The 21,225-nt window shown below is 43.4% G+C and overlaps 1 pseudogene; it reads left to right on the plus strand.

Moving 5' to 3' along the window:
- Nucleotides 1-18,397: 18,397 nt before the first annotated feature.
- On the plus strand, nt 18,398-19,812 carry LOC114628817 (annotated as a pseudogene).
- The last annotated feature ends 1,413 nt before the right edge of the window (nt 19,813-21,225 follow it).

The raw sequence follows: 21,225 nt of genomic DNA on the forward strand, positions 1-21,225 counted from the left end.
TCCAAGAATCCGGCTAGCTGTCAAGGAGGCAGCTTGGTGTCCCAGGCAGGTTCTGGGAGAGCAGATCTCTTCCCAAGTATCACAGCTCTTGCAAACAGAAACTCTCAGACACCGGGATGATTCTTGCACACCTTTACTTCTCCTGAATAGAGCCAGTATATACAGTTTCAGGGTGGGTTAGGGTCTGGCAGTAGATAACGCCTATTGGCTTGGTCTGAGAGCTTGGAGATACTTCATCTACATGTGGGAGAGCCTGAGGCACTGTTCCTCATGACTGATGGCCATAGACCTCTCTGTGGGAGGAGATGTGGAGGGCTGAAGCTAAATGAAAAGAACCAGGGCCCGAGAGCAGAGCCGAACACCTGCCGAACGATTAGGGTTCAGGGTTCGAGGCTTATGCTCGACCAGGCGCCCAGCTGCTTCTCACAGTCCACCACTCCACATTCCACTTCTGGACTGTAGTTCATTTCAGATATAGGCTAGCTGACAACCGGGAGTAGCCATCACAGTAGCCAAGTAGGATGGAAGCATGAGTAATCTGGGGGCCCACTAGATATAATCTGAAGTGGGGGTAGTCTTGTAGGACTTTGCTTTTAATCAGGGGGCTACACTAACTTTACCTAGTGTTAGCATTGAATTGTGGAATGCCTAGCTGGTATCCAGGTTTTTGGAGAGTCAATTCCTTTGGGGGAAAAGCCCTGCACATTTGGGATGAGTATGTGGGTGTATTGTAGAAGAAAACATCTTTTCCTAATGAAATGAAAATGATAACTTGTGAACAAGTTGAAAGGGGTCAGGAGAGAATGCTAATTGGATTGTAAGAACTTTGCCATGTTCCTCTTCTGTGCATGGGGAGGCTGTCTGGTCTATTAATAGTGTGCCATCTGCTTGCCAGGCTCATGCCTGTAGTAGAGGAAAAATGTGTACCATTACTGTGATGGCCAGAGTGAATGACAGGCCCTGCATGTTCAGACACAGGCATTTTTTTATTTTTTATTTTTGTGCTAGGACCCAGGTCCTACATGTGAGAGGCAAGTACTCTGCCAGCTGCAAGAAACTTTGGGCCACTTATCTATCATTGTGTTTATTTTCTCAGTTATGTTCATTTAAGAATGCAGTGTTGGGGTTCCGGAATTGCCTCACAAACCACACGAACACTGATCTCAGTCAAGCAAGATTATTGAGCTCACACCCCAAGACTGATTGGTCAGGGTCACAGAGGACTTGATAGCCAAACTGATGCTGGTTGGTTCTTAGGGCAGGCTTTTTATAGGAATAATCAAGTTCAGAAGGCAAGGTGGAGAACAGTTTTATATTTTGTCTAACGAGACAAAGTATTACTAGCTGACTTTTAGTAAGTGAGGTGATGGTTAGGGATTTTCCAGAGTACGAAGATAACAGGGTGTGAGTAATTCATAGCTTTATGGCCTTTTTAGGAGAATTTTTCAGTGTCAGCTACAAATGATTACTTCTAGGAAGCGGAGTCTGAGAACTAAACTTTTTTTTCACCTTTTGAGCAAAACGGAGACTAAATACAAAATGGCTACAGTTATGTTAAAAGGAGCAGGCCTCAATACGCAGCTGATAAAGTATAACGAAAATAATGAAGGCATTTAAAAAATGACTATTTTCAAGCAAAATGATGGACTACTTATTGTTTTGTGAATGACATTTTTAATTTTAAGAGAAATGTTTGTCCTGTGTCTGCCCTTAGGTCCATCTCTTGCCTGTTCTTTGATGACTGTCTGCTCATGGTGTTCTGTTAACTTCCTGAATAAGCCTGTATACACTCTCCTCAACCCATAGGCCACCAACTATAGATTAGAGTAACCATACCATCCAAGTCCAGTCTTTATTTGAGCAACCTGAGTGACTATAGAAGCCTGGAATGAGAGTCAACCTCCTGAAAGCTGCATAGATGCACTTGTTCCTGTCCCCTGGGGGCAGGTGTCATTCAGCCCCTCCTTCCGGCCCCAGCCTATAGCAACTCTAAAATGTCTCACCAGGAGCTGTCAAAAAGGGCGCCTCTTGTCAAACTGGCAGCACCATGACACCTCAGCTTGCTGCCGTCATGAGGAGCTGCCCATAGTGGCATCTCTCCTTTCCTGCTTCAGCCTCCTGCTTTCCTGAAATACCACTGCGGGAGCTGTCCAGCCTCCCCTGAGCAGCTCCACGGAGATGTCCCTTAGCCAAAACTGCCTGTGGCCAGAAAGGACCTAACCTATGGACCTGATTCAGGGAAAAGGGAATGAAGAAAAGCCACCAATCCCTGAGCTTCCAACAAAAACCCACCAGTCCCTGAGCTCCTCAAGCTCAGGACTTGAAATCCCACCAATCCTTAATCTGGACATCTCTGTCCTGAAAAGCTCCGCCCCTAAGAGTCCTATATAAGCCCTGCTCTTTGTCCAATTCCCTACTTCCGGGAGCAGAGGGATTTGTCCCTCCCTAGATTTGTCCCTCCAAACTCTGGATCCTCCAGTAAATCATGAGATTTGCTGCCTGGTGTGACTCTCTTCATCAGAAGAAGACAATCAGTGAAAAGAAGGAAGAAGTAGAGCGAGGCTGAGGCGCCTGAGCTCCGCGCTCAGCTGGGGATATTCTCCCCTGGGAGCTGCAAGGCCTCTGCTGAGGAGGCATCCTCTCATAGTTGCATGATTCCGGGACTCCCATGTCTCAGGATCCCCTTCCACTGGGACACTGTCCCACCTCTGTTGTTCCTGGGCTCCTGTGTCTTAGAATGCCCTTCCATTGGTATACTTATGCCATCAGAGCTGTATGGTTCCAGGACACCCTTCCATCCAACCAGAAACATAGCAGCCTCTCCTTCCACCTCTTGTGAACCCTAGCATTTCTCAATATCATGTGTAGCTGGCACCAGGGCCAGGAGGGGTAAGTGGCTGTAATCTTAGCTGAGGATCTGGTGACCTTGCCCCCATGCCTCTGAGGGAATGGCATCTGACCTGATCTTGTGAGGAACTTGTGCAGTAATCATGGCTGCTCCAATTAAGACGATAACTCCTGTATCACGGCTGGAGAGCTGAGTTCTACAACACGTAAGAACGTGCCCTGTGTGCTTGTCCTGGCAATACCCTGCAGAGCCTGATGTCTGGTTTACTCACTGTCTTAGTTAGGGTTTCTATTGCTGCAATGAAACACCATGACTAAAGAGCAAATTGGGGAAGAAAGGGCTTAATCAGCTTTCATTTCCACCTTGCTGTTCATCACCAAAGGAAGTCAGGACAGGAACTCACACAGGCCAGGAACTTGGAGGCAGGAGCTGATGCAGAGGCCATGGAGGGGTGCTGCATACTGGCTCATTCCTATGGCTTGCTTAGCCTGTTCTCTTATAGAACCTTTGACTACCAACCCAGGGGTGGCACCACTCACAATGGGCCAGGCCCTCCCCCATCCATCACTAATTAAGAAGGTGACTTACATCTGGATCTAGTGGCAGCATTTTCTCAATTGAAGGTCCTTCCATTCAGATAGCTCTAGTTTGCGGGTCAAGTTGACAACAGACTAGCCACCATATTCACTTTATCCCACAACCAGCAAGATTGATGGTGGGGATCCAGAACTTTCAGTTGCAGTGTGTTAGTTATGACGTATCAATTTTTATGTGAGGTTAACCTAAAAGCAAGTGGGGAGGCACACAGAAATTGATTCAAGGGGCTGGCAAGATGGTTTAGTGGGTAAGGGGCTTGCTGCCAAGCCTGAACTTTGGCTTCCCAAGCATCTACACAATGGAAGGAGAGAACCAACTCCAACCAAGTGTCTTCTGACTTCCACACACATGCTCGGCCACACTTATGAACAGACACAACAATGAATGTGGCTTTTAAATTTCTTTTAAATTGATTTGAACCACAGGGAGGATGGCCATCTGGGGAGACATTTATGCTATATACTCAAACTCAGTGCTATGAGATCATGTCCAGAGGGCCTGTTTGTTTGTTTGTTTGTTTTTGTGAGTTTTGTTGTTGTTATTGTTGTTGTTTTAAGATTTATTTATTTTACGTATATGAGTACATAGTCACTGTTCAGATACACCAGAAGAAGTCATAGGACTTGATGACTCGATAACAGATGGTTGTGAGCCACCATGTGGTTGCTGGGAATTGAACTCAGGACCTCTAGAAGAGGAGCCAGTGCTCTTGACCAGTGAAATATCTCTCTAGCCCCAGAGGGCCTGTTTTTTTCTAGACAAAAAAAAAAAAAAAAAAAAAAAAGGAAAAGAAAACAGGACTGGAGAGATATCTCAGCGATCAAGAGCACTGACTGCTCTTCCAAAGGTCCTGAGTTCAATTCCCAGCAACCACATGGTGGCTCACAACCGTCTATAATGAGATCTGATGCCCTCTTCTGGTGTGTCTGAAGACAGCAACAATATTCTCACATAAAATAAATAAACGATTAAAAAAAAAAAAAGAATTCCATTCAGTGCTAGAGTGCAAAGTTTTAAAAAAAGAAAAAAGAAAACAGACCCCAGGAAGGGGTTTTCAGTAGATGGTTATTTACCCCAACTCCTGTAGCGGGAGGTATTTGAAAAAAGGTGAGTCCGGCTAGCTCCCAGCTCTAAGTGCCCGCACTAATGGTGGCACCGTCTGGCCAGTGGCGCAGGCCCAGGACCCATGAAACGTTGGTGTGGCTGCTGCCTCTGCCGGTCAGCTCCAAGGACTCCATGGCTCTGGGCATGGCCCCTGGGCCAACTCCGCCGCACGCACAGGGCTTGGCTTAACCCCAGACAATAACCTCAATCCTCAAGGTATCTACCATAATAACCAGTACCCAGTAGAAATAAGATTCTTAATACTGAAGATTAACCAAATAGACTTATATATCAGCAAATCCTCAATACACAAGATGGCCACACAATTAGAATTGATATCCCAATTATCTAACCTTAATATGACTAACTACCTGAGATTGCTAGAGACTCTAGGGTAACATCTGCCAGCATCTGGCTTCTCCTTTCTCTCCCCCTCTCTCCCTGCATTCTTCTCTCCTCCCAATTCCCAGCTTCCCCTCCCTCTTCCCTATCCAATCACAGGGTTCCGCTGCAAATACATTGGGCAGGAAATTTCTGCCACAAACTCCGCTGGTGCAAACGACAAACATAAGTCTTTGATTGGTCACTGCTTATGTTCTGTACTCCAGGAGGAGCCATGCTCACCAGGCAAGGGCTTTCTGGGGGTTATCTTCATGGAGTTGTACGAGGGCAGAATATTGTAAGTAGCTCCAAGCATGTCTGTTATATTTTGTCAGTTCTAGTTTTTGAAGAAGTTGGTTATTATGTAAGACATTTCCCCTTCTAGGAAAAGTGAATTTAGTATTCTGAGGTGTCACAACCATGGTCCTGCATTGTCCTTCCTGCATATTCTGTGCCATCTAGGGTGCTCAGTATCCTTCCTTCTATGATTGCTCTCTCCCATCTCTGCTAGGCCCTTGTTCCTATCTTGGGTACACGCTGGCCCCTTTTTCCTTTCATGAGTCCACTCTGTTCCCTGGATGTTCTGATGGATATGCTGTCTGCTTGTTCTGGTTGGTACTGTCCCTTCTACTTTCTCACAGATACTTTCTGGCCTACCTTGTCTCTTAGATATACTTTCTTCCCTTTCCTTTCATAGTTAAGCTCTGTCTCCTGGAACTTCTCCACAGTGTATTCTGTTCCCCCTTATGTTTCCTGAGTAGATGGGTACCCCCTAAGACTCTTTTGGTCTCATCTGTGTCTCAGACTCTGGGCTGATTGCTCATGGAGAACCCTGAGCAGCCTTGCCACAGGCACTAGCTCAACTGTCTGTCTTCCATCCTGAGTGAGTGTCAGGCTTGCCTTCCATCTAGTGCCAGTTCCCAGGCCTGACTCAACAGGACCTGTGACTATCTGGCTCATTCCCAGACTCATAGAAGAGCTGGTCACAGGGCATTTGTCTTTCCCAGTAGGTGGGAGGGTTTGGTCACGGAGTATACCTTTTCCCAGTAACAACAGATGGAGCCAGCAGACAAACTCATGTCTCTCCTTGAGTCTGTTTTCTAATCTCCCTGGGAACACGCTCTATGGCTGAGTGCCTGCTCTGTCTTGGTTTGTGGTTTGTGGGGCCCCAGCCAGCCAAGGTGTTTGCCACTTTGTGCTTGCTTCCTGTCTTATTCCTCTTTCCTTTCCCAGAGAAAGTATCTTCCTTACTTACCAAGATAAAGCTTTAGGTCCTTACTCTGTATTTCTCATGAGCGTTAGAGTCTCTCAAGGAGGTTTTTACTTATTTTTGTTTTTTAACTTTCTCCTTCCTACAAAATATAAAGCACAGTTTCTGTGCTTTTTGCTTACTGTATCTTTCATGGTGCTCCACAGTAGAGGGCGCTGGATAATATTTATTGAATGTACACTAACTAAAACAGTTGGAAGACTCTGAGGCAAGTGATGTCACTTTTTATGCCTCTATTTCCTTCTCTATATGTAGAAATGGTTGCACAAAAATTTATTAAGGATCTTCTCTTTTTTTTTTTTTTTACTATTTTTTACTTGATGCATTTATTGTGAAATTAAAGAATATTCTAACTAGATAATGAAAATGTTTTTAACACCTCATTATTACATTGCAAATTTTAAGCAAAGAATCTAAATTATTGTTTCAAGAAATAATGAAATTCTAAGTCATTATTATTATTATTATTATTATTGGTTTTTTGAGACAGGGTTTCTCTGTGTAGTCCTAGCTGTCCTGGAACTCACTCTGTAGACCAGGCTGGCCTCGAACTCAGAAATCCGCCTGCCTCTGCCTCCCAAGTGCTGGGATTAAAGGCGTGCGCCACCACCGCCGCCCGGCCAAAATTCTAAATTATTAATTATACAACTAGAGCAAGATTTCATTGACTAAGGACCCTTCTAAGATGTCTTCAGTTTTCTAGTTTATTTTGTTTGTTAGATATGGTCTTAGGACTTTACAGTTTATTGATAAATCATACCCAGCCATGGTTGAAATTCCTACAGCACCTGATATAGAACTTTTAAAGCATATAGTTTCACGCTAAGGAACTACTTTCCCAGATCTTAGAGCCATTATTTATAGCCATCGATCAACAATAGCCTCTAGTAATGCAAGCAGCAAAAGGAAGAATTGCTCAAGACACCAGGCTTCTTTCTGATGTTTCAAAGCATGCTGTACAGACTGTGGAACTAAGGCTGCTTGTGATTAGAAAGTATATACACAGTATAATGCACTTGAAACTGAGCCCTATTCAAGTTACACACTAAAGTATGTATACAAGATCACAGGGCAAGTATAGTGGTGTATGCTTTTAATTCCAGCATCCAGAAAGCAAATGCAGGTGGATCGCTATGAGTTCAAGGCTATCCTGGTATGTAGAGTGAGTTCCAGGCCAGTTCAAGGCCACATAATGAGACTGTCTTAAAAACCAAACCAACCAACCAAACAAACAAACAAATAAACAAACAGAAAAGAAATGACAGTGTCACCACTAAACTATCCTTCACTTTGTTTACCGGGAATGGTCTTTTGCCTCTATGCACTGAAACACAGTAAATTAGGCAGCTAAATCATGAGCATCTTTAAAGGTGAGGTAGGAGCTGGGTATGGTGGTGCAGGCTTTTAATCCCAGCACTCAGGAGACAAGTGGATCTCTCAGCTTGAGGCAAGCCTGCTCTACAAAGTTAACTCCAAAACAGCCAGAGCTATAGAAACCAAACCAAACCAAACCAAACTAAACCAAACAACCAAACCAAACCAAACAACCAAACCAAACCAAACCAAACCCACTCTCTGTCTTGGAAAAACAACAGCAACAACAAAAAGTGAGATAGGTTCTTTTAGAGAAAGACAGATTAAGGATACACACCTGACGACTATCAGCTACATAAATAAGAAACAATACCGATATATCCTTGTATTCTTTGGAGAGAGGACCTGATTTCACTTCCCAGTACCCATTTCAGGTGCTTCGCAAAACACTAACTCCAGCTTGAGGAGATCCAACGTACTCTTCCGGCTTCCTAGGGCTCCTGCATAGATGTGGTACAGTCAGAGCTCTCTAGAGTAAGATCACTTATCGAATGAATCTCTTTATATTTGTAAAGGGGATTTATTAGAATGACTCATGCGTTGTGGTCCAGCTAACCTATCAATGGCTGCTTCTAAATGGAAGGTCTAAGAACCTAGAAGTTGTTCAGTCCATGAGGCTGGATGTCTGAGCTGGTCCCCAGTATATACCAGAATTCTGCGGAGTAGCTCTGATGTCAGTGAAGGAATGGACCTGCTAGTAAGGGCAAAGAGTGAGGCTTCTTTGTTACATATCCTCTATACAGGCTTCCAGCAGAAGGTGTGGCCTAAATTAGACATGGGTCTTCCCATCTTAAACTATCTGGATTAAATGTATGTCTTCCCACTTTAAAGGTCCAGATGAAAAGTGGGTCTTCCCACTTCAAATGATTTAAGCAAGAATCTATCACAGGTGTGCCCAGCTGTTTGGGGGTTTTAGCTAATTCCAAACGTAGTCAAGTTGACAAAGACATGTGGTATGTCTGTGTGTTCATGCACGTGTGTGTGTGTGTGTGTGTGTATACACCACATGCATGAGTAAAAAAAAGTCTTTTAAGAAATATAGCACCATACTAAGGATATTAACATTGATGTATCCAAGATACCAAACATTGCCAACAGCACAAGCCTTTTCCTGCTGCCTTTTTATAGCAATGCCTACTTCCCTCTCATCATCTTTCCATCCGTTGATAGGCACTCATCTGCTTTCCATTTCTATAATTTTATCATTTGAAAAATGTTATTGTAGGCCTGGGGATATAACTCAATGTTAAAGTATGAGATCTCTCTCTCTCTCTCTCTCTCTCTCTCTCTCTCTCTCTCCCTCCCTCTCCCCCTCTCTCTTCTTCTCCTTCCCTTCCTCCCTCTCTCTCTCTTCTCTTTCCTCCCTCCATTCCTCCCTCTACCCCCTCCCTCCCTCTCTTCTCTCTCTCTCTCTCTCTCTCTCTCTCTCTCTCTCTCTCTCTCTCTGTCTCTCTTTCTTTCTGGGGAAATAGGGTCTCATTATGTAGCCCCGGCTAACCCTCAACTCACTGTATAGATGAGGCTGGCCTTGAACATACAGCAACTGACCTACCTTTTGAAAGTACTTGAATTGAAGGTGTAGCTACAATTCTTGGCTGCAACGAAGCCTTTGACATTGACATTTTCCACACACCACAACTCTACAGATTCATTGGTTGGTAATATGATGGCTAACATTATGTTTTAAGTTTAAATTACTGTGCTTAAGAGATCTATAAAAGAAAAATGCCTCTAACCCATAAGCCCCTCTTGCCCAAGGACATATTACTTCCTGGGATGTTGATGGCTGTTCTTGTAATTGTATTGTTTTATATAATTTTAAAGAAATAGTTTTTCATAAAAGATAACCAACCACGTGTTCTACTTCTGTCAGCAAACTTGTTTATCCCTAATTCCACCAAAGCAGGAGGCATACACCCTTGTGAGTTTTGCCTTTATAGGCCCCTGACTAATGTAAGTTGTTGCTATACCTTGGGAATCCCAAATCTCAGTTGTACACCTGAGGCCAGCATCTAAATAAAGCCTATTCTTTGTTTAAAATTTATTCATGGCCAGATTGGTGAGTCTCTGAAAGACCTCAGACTCCTAACACTGTATACATCAACAGGATTTTCCTTTTCATTGATGACTTCCATAGTTCAGGTCATTAGTTATTACTCTACTGAAATAAATTATGGTTTCCGGTTTATATCTATTATGAATTAAGCTTCATTCAAGTTCAGGTTTTGTGTGAACATAAACCTTCACTTAACTGGTCATGCAATTCTCCAAACAACAATTCTGGAGAGCCAACTCAGGTTCTCATGCCTGCAAGGTAAGGCTTTACTGACAGACCTATCTCCCTAGTCCCTTTTGAATGACCAGTGGGTCTTTGAAGAAATAAAGGAAGGTAATTAAAATACTCTTAGGAGTAAATGAAAATAAAAGTACCACCTTTGGGCTACAGTTAAGGCAGTTCTAAGAAGAGAGCTATGAGTGCATACATTATTAGATTAGCAAGGTTTCAAATAACCCAATGTACTTCAAGGTCCAAGAAAAAACAAAACAGACAAACAAACAAAAAAAGCAACAACAAAACCAAGAATGAGCCAAACCTCAAGACTCAAGACATTAGATGACAAGGAACAATAGAAATCAGGGCAGAAATGAGTGAAATGGAGATTAAAAGAATAATTCGCTCTTTTTCTTCCGGTCCCAGGCGCTGCAGAAGCCGCGGGTTACCGTGCAGACATGGCCAAGTCCAAGAACCACACCACACACAACCAGTCCCGCAAATGGCACAGAAATGGCATCAAGAAACCCCGGTCACAAAGATACGAGTCTCTTAAGGGGGTTGACCCCAAGTTCTTGAGGAACATGCGCTTTGCCAAGAAGCACAACAAGAAAGGCCTGAAAAAGATGCAGGCCAACAATGCAAAGGCAGTGAGTGCACGCGCAGAGACCATCAAGGCCCTTGTGAAGCCTCAGGCCATCAAGCCCAAGATGCCTAAGGGCCCCAGCCGCAAACTCAGCCGCCTGGCTTTCATTGCTCACCCCAAGCTTGGGAAGCGGATTCGAAGCTACATGCCCAAGGGTCGTAGGCTCTGCCAACCAAAGCCCAAGGTTCAAACCAAGGCAGAGGCCAAAGCTCCAGCTAAAGCCCAGGCCAAAGCTCCAGCCCAGGCTCCCAAAGGTGCCCAGGCCCCTGTGAAGGCCCCATAGAAAAGGCTCCTGCCAACGTGAAGACAGATGGACTGCCGTGACACACCTACCCACACACTATTTGCAGATGACCAGTGTCCTGTGCTGTTTTTACAAATAAACTCGAGGCAAGATCTGAAAAAAAAAAAAAAAAGAATAATTCAAGGGAAAACCCATCTCCAGGTTTTAAAGGGAAGACTCCCTTTAAGTCCTTCTTTCATGCTGACTGCAATATAACATAGTAAACCTTTCTAATGTTTAATCTATCTCAAGGCCTGATCATGGTGATTGTAGTGTCAGGCCCTTTCTCTTTATAAAACTTGTTTCAGAAAGGTCCTTTCATGAGCCAACCAACCTGTTAGGGCCTCTCCTCCCCTCTGTCTAAGATATTCCTGATGGGTAACTAATTGTGATGATTTTATATTATTATTTTAATACCTTAAATATTCTACTCTACTCTCTGCATGGCTTCTGGTGGGGAGTCTGATGAAGTTATTATTTCTGTCCCCCTGTCTTAGATTCTTTTGTGTTTCTGTGACCAAAACACCCAACAAAAGCAATCTAAGAAAGAAAGCTTTATTTTGACCCACAGTTTCAGGCTGTCTTGGCAGAGAAGGCATGAGGAAAAACCCAGTTCATGACACTGGAAGTGTACAATGGAGGCCTTTTCACATCAAGCCAGACTAGGAAGCAGAGAGCCAGGATAGAAAGAAAGCCCAGGCTAGAGTCTTCAAAGTTTTATCTCTATTAACTTTCTTCTTTCAGTGAGGTCCCACTTCCTAAGGGATTCATAGCTTCCCAAAAGTGTGCCACCAGCTGTAGGCAAAAAAAATCAAAATATGAACCTGTGAGGGACAGTTCGGATTCAAATCATAATATTTTCTGTTCATCCATTATGTTCCCCACTGACTTATTTCAAGATGATCTCTGTTTTTCCATGTCTCTGTCTCTGTCACTGTCTCTCTCTGACTCTCTCTCTGTCTCTCTGTATCTCTCTCTGTCTCTCTCTCTGTCTCTCTCTCTGTCTCTGTCTCTCTCTCTCTCTCTCTCTCTCTCTGTCACACACACACACAATTTGAGTATACAATTGGGAGTGTGTATTCAGGCATTGCCTTAGATGATTTATCAATTATTTCTTCTGTTCCATCATCTTCTCCTGCTGATATTCTCACTACATGTTTCCATCTGTCCACTTAGTCTTGGGCATAGGTTATGAATAGCTAATCCTTTTTGGTTCAAATAAAAAGCCAGGTGTTTAATGCACCCCTCTAGGTTAGTAGAGTTTGAAACCTAAACTTTGTCTCTGCCTTTGTGGCAGCATGTGTTATGCCTACAGCCTTCCATCTTCTCAGCTGTAGTTTGCCATATACCTGGTGGAGACACCTCCTTTCTGGTTACCAGCAGGAATCTGAGAGAGTGTTTAAGTAGGTTTGGAGTCTTTTCCTTTGTAGTTCCCCTTTCTCTTGGGTTTTGTGTCTGTTTCCAGCCACTGGGACTCACCAAACAGTTTTGGCCTGTTTTAGAACACCAGACCTATAGAGTTAAGACCTATATTACCAGACATTATTGTTACAGGAAGGCCACTAGAGAAGATCACTTAGGCACAGTTTATAGCCAATTGAAAGTCTTTATTCCAGATGGACATGACTACACTCAGGTATTCAAGACCTATGTGTAGCACCAAGTATTTAGAAGCTTTGAAAGACATAACCCACATTCTCAAGTGAGACATAACTCACTTGGCAGCTACAGGGAGAGGTTTTACACAAGCAGTCAGTTTAACAGAAGCTATGACAAGCAGTTAGCTTGAGTGGGAGGTCTGTTCAAACAAGCAGTTTAACAAGAAGTTACGATGAGTTAACTGGGCCGGGCAGTGGTGGTGCACACCTTTAAACCCAGCACTTGGGAGGCAGAGGCAGGAGGATTTCTGAGTTCGAGGCCAGCCTGATCTACAGAGTGAGTTCCAGGACAGCCAGGGCTACACAGAGAAACACTGTCTAGAAAAACAAAAAGAAAAACAACAACAACAACAAAAAGATGAGTTAACTGGAACATCTCAGGTTCCCAGAATAGAGATGGGTTATTTCCCACAGGGTTTTCCATTAAAGAGATTAAATTTTAGTCAAAACTAAAATAGCCTCAGCAGGAATACAAGATGGGGGAATACTAGATAGAGGATGCCCTGTCCTGCCAAGTCACAAATTATAATAACCATTCCCTCGAAGTCTGATACCTTAAACTGGTAATCTTGGCTTTTCTGCTGGAATTTTAGTTGACAGGCATACCGATTACAGAATGCCCATAGGCAAAGCTTGTCTAAATAGGAATCTTTTTTAAAGATTATTTATTTTGTGTATATGAACATGCTGTCATTTACACACCAGAAGAGGGCATTGGATCCAATTACAGATGGTTGTGAGCCACCATATGGTTGCTGGGAAAAAGAACTCATGACCTCTGGAAGAAGAGTCAATGCTCCTAACTGCTGAGCCATCTCTCCAGACCTCTAAATATGAATCTTAACTACTACAAATCCTTTTGTTCAAGGGATGTGGCCCTTTCCCATTCTCTCTGCTATTGGTCACTTTACAGGGCCTTCAAATAGTCCATTTTAGGCTACTCTGTAACCTGAAGTTAGGAAGCCACCTCTTGACATTTTTGATGTTAACAACAGTATAGACATTACCATGTATATCCTTAGGCCACTAGTAGTGACTGTGTCATTTGGCTACTGTCTGTTTTAAAGAAGCCATTAATATTTTCCTCCTGAGAGCAGACAGGAAGGTGAGCCATAATTTTCTATTTTAAACATTTGTATTCGATTTAGGATTTTCTTTTTCTTTTTTTTTTTAAAGATTTATTTATTTATTTATTTTATGTGTCTGAGTACACCATTGCTCTCTTCAAACACACCAGAAGAGGGCATCAGACCCCATTAGAGATGGTTGTGAGCCACCATGTGGTTGCTGGGAATTGAACTCAGGACCTCTGGAAGAGCAGTCAGTGCTCTTAACCACTGAGCCATCTCTCCAGCCCATCGATTTAGGATTTTCTACAAACAAAGCAGAAATTTGCCCATACTTCATTTTGGCCCGTTTCCCCAGGTTAGAAGAATATTTAGAGACATGTGATTCTTATTTCTATCTTTATCTCCAGAGGTGATAACCGAAGCAAGAACTCTGCCAGCCTCCTCTTTCATGGTCTTTCGTGATAACAATAGCAGGTGCTGGCATTAGTAAGCTAGAAAGAAGTGACTCACTTCTGGTACCCATTCCCCTGTGCAACACCATGATAAGTCATAACAGTCATGGGCCCCGAGTTGGAACGCCCAAGCCTCTGCTGTTGCATGTGGGCAGGACATGGCGGTGGGTGGCTCTCTCCTATTCTGAGGCCTCTTGGAGGTGGGGTTGGAATCAGGAGTTTTATCGTCACAACACCTGTGCCATTTCTGAGTGTGAGTGGGTTTATAGTACCAGGGATGGGGGTGATTTGCTCTTTCTGCACCCTTGATCTGCTCTGAGTCAGAGAGACTACTGACATTAGCCCAGCTACGCACACAGCCTAATTGCCATGGCTCTTCATCTGCATTGTCCTTTATCAGATTGCTAAGCAGCAGTGTTCTCAACCTGAGTACTGGAATTCATGTGTCAGGCGGGACTTATTCTGTGGGTGTCATGGAGAAAGAACTGCAGTGATAAAAGCAGTCCTATGTCTTTAAAATACTTGTTTATGTAATGCAAAGACAGGGCTCTTGAGAAGGTGGAGATGTTGACTTTTGCCAGGGGTAGATCTTCTGTGGTTTTGATTGGCCTCTAGATGGCTGGTAATGCATGCAGGTAAAGTGCCCATGTCCTGCTGGGAAGAATCCATCAGCTTATCGTAAGGATGGTCACGATGACGGCCCCTACTTTCCTAACTCCTATTTTCATTGCTCATCTGATCACACTTCCTAGTTTGTGTGGAAGACAAAAAGGCCTTGCACACACAGATAATCACTGGAGAAGCCGGAAAAGTTAAACACACAGTGCACCTCTTCAGTGGAATGAGGTGTCCAGCTGCTCTTCCTGGTCATAAAAATGTAGTTTTAGGACCTGATGATCCTCTGCTCTCTGATAAGACGGGCTTTTCTCATATTTCCAAAACTGGCTTATCTCAGACCCTTCCCCCTTAAACCTTGAGCATTACTGGCCACGAAACCCATCCTTTTGAGTGATGTCACTTGTATAACAGCTTAAGTGACTTCTATGTTATCTTAGGACCAGACCAATCCTGACACCCACAGGCGTTATGCTTACCTCAGTCAAACTCTGTAGATACTGAAACTTGGACACCATCTCTGAGTCAACAGTCCTCAATCCTCATTCTTGTGCGGGGGGTGGGGGGTGAGGGAGTGGGGAGGACGCAGATGTACTTTGTAAATCTCAATTTAAAAACATGTCTTTAATTGTTGTGCACTTGGGACCAAGTTAATCATTATCTAAATACTTTTTTCTAAAATTTTGCTGTGCTTAAATATGGCTAAAGTAAGATGAGCTGGGCGAGACTCAAGTGGTCCAGCACTAGTTGCAATAAAATAGGGCTGAACTGAGGTTTTCCCTGCCTGATGGAAAAACCTGAAGGGGAATTACAAGTTTGGCTGTTTCTGGACTACCTAGTTCTTTGACTAGCCCTGACTATGACTAAGCCCATCCCTACCATTAGCCTTTCCTGGCTGCAAGTGGTCTTTCCCCTCTTTCTGCTGACAGAAAGACCACAACAGAAACTCTTACAAAGTGGCCCTTCTTCTTCTTCTTCTTCTTCTTCTTCTTCTTCTTCTTCTTCTTCTTCTTCTTCTTCTTCTTCTTCTTCTTCTTCTTCTACATTTCCTGCTCTAATGAGGGAGATAAATCTATTCATATCCAGAAATGGATGTTCTGGGAAGCATCATAGCTAACCCAGGACAAAATAGCGATGTAATATATGCTGGACCTAGTGAATACTATAAAAACATGTTGAAGCACCTAACATAGACGTGTGAGAACCAAATAAGGCTTCTGGGAGAAATCACAGGCCTGAGGGTGCTGAGAGAAGGTTCAAGTGGGAGAAGCAGTCTCCTGTGACTGACATCTGTACAGAAGGGACTCCCCTTTTCTGCCCAAAGTGAGCAATAAACTAATTGAAGAGATCAATGTGAGTCTCCCCTAAAATAAAAGTCATAAATTATGTACATATGTTATCTTAATGAAGAATCTGTTTTACCCATAGAAATGCACTCCCCAGAGGCTTTTATATTACCAATTATAATCCCTCCTACACAGCAGTCTATAACACAGGAACCAGCAGTTACACGTGCACAACCCTAAAGCTGAGCTGATCACTCTAACAGACAGGTATACCTTTTATTCTCCTCCCATCCCCCCCACTCCCAGTGTGTGTGTGTGTGTGTGTGTGTGTGTGTGTGTGTGTGTGTGACACAGAGAGAGATAGGTAGGTCATGAAACTAGAAGGGAATCATAAAAAAAGGAGGAGGAAAACTATGAGGTTCTGCCCTGCCCTGCATAGCAGGAGTTGCCACATCATCTATTTTTGCTACACAGCACTTGGTGGAATTTCCCCGCCCGAGTTGGGAGTTCTGCTTTTGGTTACCTTCCTTGAAAAGAGACTTACTCGGAGAAATGGAAACCTATGCCATTGGCTGCCAGCATGAGGTGATTTATGTCATCAGTCACGTCTAGGGGTTGGGCTTGTGGTTTTTGCCTTTATAAGCCTGGTGCTTTGCAATAAAGTTGAGCCTTGATCAGAACTTTGTCTTGGCTCCATTCGTCCTTGTCCTTTAATTCCCAGACCCCCTTTCGAGGTCCCTACATTGACTGGTGGTCTCAGGTCAACTACAGAAAACATCACAGAAGCAAGAGGAGGAATGTTTGAAGAGAGGAAGGGAGCTAGCAAGAGGGGCGGGATGAATTGTGAGAAAAGTGGAGAAGGCAAGGGATAAAAAAGTATAATCGTGTGTGTGTGTGTCTAAAAACACCACAATGAAATCCATTACTTTGTAGGCTAACTTTAAAAATAAATAAAATCACCCAGAAAAACAAGAACATATATACGATATAAATATATCTCATATATATATATATATATATATATATATGAAAGGAACCTTATGTAATATCACTGGCTGTTAAAATTTAATAGACTATAAGCATCTTCCCATGCTGGTCACATGACACATTTATTGAATGAGTTCCACTGGGTACTTACAAATATCTGTGAGCCATAGTATCTTAGAAAGGTCTGGAAGCTGTGCTGCAGCATCTTTCTGGCTTTTTAATTTTTGTGCCCTCCTCTCCTCCTAGTCCTGCCCTTACAAGCCCCTCCCCCACTACCCCCTCTCTTCTCTGAAGAGAAGTGGAAGCCTCCTTTAGATACCACACTGATCTGGGACATCCGGTCTCAGCAGACCTAATTGCATCCTCTCCCACTGAGGTCTGAGCACTTAGGGGAAGGGGATCCAAGGGTATATACTTATTTTAGATGATACAATAAAAGAGAAGGCTTTCTTATAAGTATGACAGAAATTCAATTGTGAAAGCAGAGAAAAGCATTATGAATTTTTATAAAGGAATTTAACATATTCAGTGCATACTCCTATGATAATATTATCATTTGATGGCATTTTTTAAAATCAAACTTTGGGAAGTAACATAAGGAGCTATGGGTTTTAGAATTAGTAAAAAAAAGTTAATATTAACATATTAATAAAGTGTTTAATTTTAAAATGTTTTCTTAAAATTTTTTTTACCTTTAAAAGCATAATAGTTTAAATGGAACTGGTTTTTATGATTTATATAGATGCCAGTTTAGGGCAGGAGGCTGCATTGAGCTCTCGCTCTCTGCCTCACAGCAAGATGGCTATTCCCTCATAGACATGCTATTGCTGGTTACAGTACACCCCAAGGGCATTGTTCTTTAGTACAGAGGCGCAGTAGCACTCCCTGACTGCCTGTGCAGAAGCCCACACCATCAAGCAGCTGGCGGAATGCTTGTGTGGACAGGCTCTGTTCACTGCCCTGCCCTCTGGCTGTACCATACTTGATTGCATAAGCTCCTACTTCTGCCTCTTCCAGGCTTGCTGCACTCTTTCCTGCCCAGGTCACCACCATCCTGTTCAAACATTCTGGTGGCCCGTATGGAAATGTCACCTCTCCTCTGCCATTTCACTTGACTTGAGACTCTGTCAACTCTGTGGAGGGAATGATGGTGTCTGTAAAGGGTCTTTTGTTGGTGGAATCTGGAGATCTCCTTGCTCCAGGGTACATTTGACACTCTCTTAGCAGCCACTGGAGTTCCTTCTAGACTTTTCTCTCTCACTGGGACCCTTCAAGTATTCACTGAGACTTGGACACAACCAACAACCATTCTCAGCCTGAAGGCTTCCCGTTCTTGTAGGCAACTTCTAGAGCACTTGGAATGAGAAACTCCGTCTTTTTACTGACTTTTTAGTGGGGCAGCTTTCTCTCCTAGCTTGTTGCTGTCCTGCTTGGCAACTTGTAATCATATTTCTTAGAAAACACAGGGGAGGTTTCTGAGGCGATGCTTCAGCGGGCAGTTAGCCACCACACAGGGAGCTGCTTGGAGTGGTGGGTCTCGGCCGCAGCATCACCATGGGAGCAATCCTCGGCGCCTTCTCCCTCGCCAGCTGGGTTCCATGTCTCTGTAGTGGCGCATCATGTCTGCTGTGCAGTTGCGGTCCCGTCAGTGAGAATCCCACCGTAACCCCGCTCATCTACGCTTCCATGCTCATCCTTGGCACTTTTACGTCTTGCATCATGATGACAGAAGGCGTGCAAACTCAGCTGAAGAAGATTCCTGGATTCTGTGAAGGAAGATTTCAAATCAAGACGATTGATACAAAAGCAGAGAAAGAGTGTGACGTGCTGGTCGGTTTTAAAGCTGTGTATCGGATCAGCTTTGCTGTGGCCATCTTTTTCTTTGCCTTCTTTCTGCTCAAATTAAAAGTTAAAACAAGTAAAGATCCCAGAGCAGCAGTACACAATGGATTTTGGTTCTTCAAAATCACTGCCATTATTGGTATCATGGTTGCATCTTTCTACATCCCCGGGGACCATTTCACTAAAGTCTGGTTTGGCGCTGGAATGTTGGGGGCCACTTTCTTCATTTTCATCCAGCTGGTGCTCTTGGTAGACGTGGCTCACTCTCGGAATGAATCATGGGTAAATCGAACGGAGGAAGGAAACCCAAGGCTCTGGTATGCTGCCTTGTTGCCCTTTACAACCCTCTTGTACATCCTTTCGATCGTCTTTGCTGTGCTGCTCTACATCTTCTACACCAAGCCCGACGGCTGCACAGAAAAGAAGGTCTTCATCAGCCCGAGCCTGGTTTTTTGTGTTGCAGTTTCTATTGTATCCATCCTCCCCAAAGTTCAGGAACATCAGCCTCACTCTGGCCTCCTGCAGTCCTCTATCATCGCTGTACAGACCCTTTACCTCACATGGTCGGCCATGACCATGAACCTGAGCGGTCCTGCAACCCCTCCCTTATGGGCATCATCACACACTTAATTTCACCAACTGTGTCTTCAGCAAATTCAACTACTCTTGCTCCTGCCTGTGCTCCACCACCACAGAACGGACATTTTATGAATTTGGATGATATTTGGGGACTGATTATCTTTGTTTTCTGCCTTATATATTCTAGCATCTGTACTTTGAGCAACAACCAAGTTAACAAGCTGACCCTCTCAGGGAGTGACAGTGTTATCCTTGCTGATACCACCAGTGGAGCCAGTGATGAAGATGGGACAGCCTCGTTGGGCTGCAGACAACGAGAAGGAGGGGGTGCAGGATAGCTACTCCTTTTTCACTTGATGCTCTCCTGTGCCTCCTTGTATATCATGATGACCATAACCAGCTAGTACAGCCCCAATGCCAAATTCCAGAAGGTATCCAATGAGTGACTAGCTGTGTGGGTCAAAATAGGCTCCAGCTAGGTGTGCCTCCTCCTTTACCTCTGGACTGTTGTAGCTCCCCTGGTCCTCACAGGTCGGGACTTCAGCTGAGCTCAGTGTGTCAAGGACACTGCTAAAGCTGAATACTCTCCTTCTCTGAAAATGCATACCCATTTTACATTTCATCAACTAGACTACTAAGTGAATGCTTTGCAGATTTGGCTGTCTTCAGGTTTATATCAAAAGGCAAGATTGAATAATGCTTGATGCAGAGTCTGAGCTTTCAAATACACACATATATATTAGGTTTGTTTGTAAGGCTATAGCACAAAGGGAATATTTCTGTGTTTTAACATGAACTACAGCTATGCTGTGAACAGAAGTCTTTATAAAAACCTGTAGATTCCTATAACTTTGGTTTAAGTTGTAAGTTAGAAGATTGTTGGATATTTAAGGCTATCTTTAATATATTTCTATTACAGTCTCCTTAAAAACCAAAAAGGAATGTATTAATCCACATTTCCCTTCTTCAGAGGTGTAGTGTCCTGGTTCTTGGCAAGGAATTATGTATGTAGGTCCTTTCCCAGAAATACAGCTACTCATAGGCTAAGAGAAAGCTATTGAGTTCCTTTACTTACTTTTTATATTATACCGATGCTGCCTGATAGAAGTCTGTGGCTTTGTCAGATGTGTCACCCCAGTCAAAGCTTTGTAGATCTGATTAAAAGTTCACTTGAGAAACACTGCAGTGTTATGTAATGATCTTGTGTATGAGTGTGTAAAAGTCAAAGGCATGTCAGTTTATTACATTTGCAACATAAAAGTACTTAAGTAAAATAGATATTTAGTTTAAAAAACACAGGGGAAAATAGTTTCCTTTCATGTTAGGTTTTTAAAGGCATTTTAAACTATATTCTTGTCAAATTGCTAGTAATCGTTAGAATGAACCTGAAAGGGATTATTTGTAGCCTCACGATTCCCATTCTCATTTAGAAGATCACAAGAAATCTATCCAAATTCACTGTGATTGAATAGGCTTGTTGGCTTAGAATGTTGAGGCTGTTTGAAACCATGTCAGCCCTAGGAATTTTGAAATGTATCTGTGTATGTGTATATAGATACACACATATCTGCAGACACAACATGTATATTCGCACACATATGCTCATACGTGTGGAGGCCAGAAGTCAGCCTAGAGTGTTGTCCCTCAGAAGTCATCTGTCTTGATTTTTGAGACAGGATCTCTCATTGGTTGACCTGAGTCGCGTCATCTGGGCTGAGCTGGCTGGCCAGTGAGTACCTGAGACCTGCCAGTCTCTGCCTGCTCAGTGCTAGTATCACAGGTGTTTATCATCACTTTCAACGTTTTTTACGGATGTTCTGGGGCTTAAACTTGGGTCCTGATTCATAGATGGAAAGAACTTACTGGAAGGAGCCATTTCCCCAGTCATTGTATTCTTACATTAAAATTTTTTTCAAGATTCTATTTAGTGTTAGAGTGTTTTAAATAACCTTCTAGTATGG

Source organism: Grammomys surdaster, unplaced genomic scaffold (genome assembly GCF_004785775.1).
Source record: "Grammomys surdaster isolate TR1022 unplaced genomic scaffold, NIH_TR_1.0 272, whole genome shotgun sequence".
NCBI lineage: Eukaryota > Metazoa > Chordata > Mammalia > Rodentia > Muridae > Grammomys > Grammomys surdaster.